A 2,930-nucleotide genomic window follows, 5' to 3' on the forward strand; every position below is an offset into this window, starting at 1 on the left:
ATGTACCAGTGACAACACTGACCCACGCTAGTGTGATGTACCAGTGACAACACTGACCCACGCTAGTGTGATGTACCAGTGATAACACTGACCCACGCTAGTGTGATGTACCAGTGACAATACTGACCCACGCTAGTGTGATGTACCAGTGACAACACTGACCCACGCTAGTGTGATGTACCAGTGACAACACTGACCCACGCTAGTGTGATGTACCAGTGACAACACTGACCCTCGCTAGTGTGATGTACCAGTGACAACACTGACCCACGCTAGTGTGATGTACCAGTGACAATACTGACCCACGCTAGTGTGATGTACCAGTGACAACACTGACCCACGCTAGTGTGATGTACCAGTGACAACACTGACCCTCGCTAGTGTGATGTACCAGTGACAACACTGACCCACGCTAGTGTGATGTACCAGTGACAATACTGACCCACGCTAGTGTGATGTACCAGTGACAACACTGACCCACGCTAGTGTGATGTACCAGTGACAACACTGACCCACGCTAGTGTGATGTACCAGTGACAACACTGACCCACGCTAGTGTGATGTACCAGTGACAACACTGACCCACGCTAGTGTGATGTACCAGTGACAACACTGACCCACGCTAGTGTGATGTACCAGTGACAACACTGACCCACGCTAGTGTGATGTACCAGTGACAACACTGACCCACGCTAGTGTGATGTACCAGTGACAACACTGACCCACGCTAGTGTGATGTACCAGTGACAATACTGACCCTCGCTAGTGTGATGTACCAGTGACAACACTGACCCACGCTAGTGTGATGTACCAGTGACAACACTGACCCACGCTAGTGTGATGTACCAGTGACAACACTGACCCACGCTAGTGTGATGTACCAGTGACAACACTGACCCACGCTAGTGTGATGTACCAGTGACAACACTGACCCACGCTAGTGTGATGTACCAGTGACAACACTGACCCTCGCTAGTGTGATGTACCAGTGACAACACTGACCCACGCTAGTGTGATGTACCAGTGACAACACTGACCCACGCTAGTGTGATGTACCAGTGACAACACTGACCCACGCTAGTGTGATGTACCAGTGACAACACTGACCCTCGCTAGTGTGATGTACCAGTGACAACACTGACCCACGCTAGTGTGATGTACCAGTGACAATACTGACCCTCGCTAGTGTGATGTACCAGTGACAACACTGACCCACGCTAGTGTGATGTACCAGTGACAACACTGACCCTCGCTAGTGTGATGTACCAGTGATAACACTGACCCACGCTAGTGTGATGTACCAGTGACAATACTGACCCACGCTAGTGTGATGTACCAGTGACAACACTGACCCACGCTAGTGTGATGTACCAGTGACAACACTGACCCACGCTAGTGTGATGTACCAGTGACAACACTGACCCACGCTAGTGTGATGTACCAGTGACAACACTGACCCACGCTAGTGTGATGTACCAGTGACAACACTGACCCACGCTAGTGTGATGTACCAGTGACAACACTGACCCACGCTAGTGTGATGTACCAGTGACAACACTGACCCACGCTAGTGTGATGTACCAGTGACAACACTGACCCACGCTAGTGTGATGTACCAGTGACAACACTGACCCACGCTAGTGTGATGTACCAGTGACAACACTGACCCACGCTAGTGTGATGTACCAGTGACAACACTGACCCACGCTAGTGTGATGTACCAGTGACAACACTGACCCACGCTAGTGTGATGTACCAGTGACAACACTGACCCTCGCTAGTGTGATGTACCAGTGACAACACTGACCCACGCTAGTGTGATGTACCAGTGACAACACTGACCCTCGCTAGTGTGATGTACCAGTGACAACACTGACCCACGCTAGTGTGATGTACCAGTGACAACACTGACCCACGCTAGTGTGATGTACCAGTGACAACACTGACCCACGCTAGTGTGATGTACCAGTGACAACACTGACCCACGCTAGTGTGATGTACCAGTGACAACACTGACCCACGCTAGTGTGATGTACCAGTGACAACACTGACCCACGCTAGTGTGATGTACCAGTGACAACACTGACCCACGCTAGTGTGATGTACCAGTGACAACACTGACCCACGCTAGTGTGATGTACCAGTGACAACACTGACCCACGCTAGTGTGATGTACCAGTGACAACACTGACCCACGCTAGTGTGATGTACCAGTGACAACACTGACCCACGCTAGTGTGATGTACCAGTGACAACACTGACCCACGCTAGTGTGATGTACCAGTGACAACACTGACCCACGCTAGTGTGATGTACCAGTGACAATACTGACCCACGCTAGTGTGATGTACCAGTGACAACACTGACCCACGCTAGTGTGATGTACCAGTGACAACACTGACCCACGCTAGTGTGATGTACCAGTGACAACACTGACCCACGCTAGTGTGATGTACCAGTGACAACACTGACCCACGCTAGTGTGATGTACCAGTGACAATACTGACCCACGCTAGTGTGATGTACCAGTGACAACACTGACCCACGCTAGTGTGATGTACCAGTGACAACACTGACCCACGCTAGTGTGATGTACCAGTGACAACACTGACCCACGCTAGTGTGATGTACCAGTGACAATACTGACCCACGCTAGTGTGATGTACCAGTGACAACACTGACCCACGCTAGTGTGATGTACCAGTGACAACACTGACCCACGCTAGTGTGATGTACCAGTGACAACACTGACCCACGCTAGTGTGATGTACCAGTGACAACACTGACCCACGCTAGTGTGATGTACCAGTGACAACACTGACCCACGCTAGTGTGATGTACCAGTGACAACACTGACCCACGCTAGTGTGATGTACCAGTGACAACACTGACCCACGCTAGTGTGATGTACCAGTGACAACACTGACCCA

The sequence above is a fragment of the Cherax quadricarinatus genome, chromosome 21, assembly GCF_038502225.1.
Source record: "Cherax quadricarinatus isolate ZL_2023a chromosome 21, ASM3850222v1, whole genome shotgun sequence".
NCBI classification, from domain to species: Eukaryota; Metazoa; Arthropoda; class Malacostraca; order Decapoda; family Parastacidae; genus Cherax; species Cherax quadricarinatus.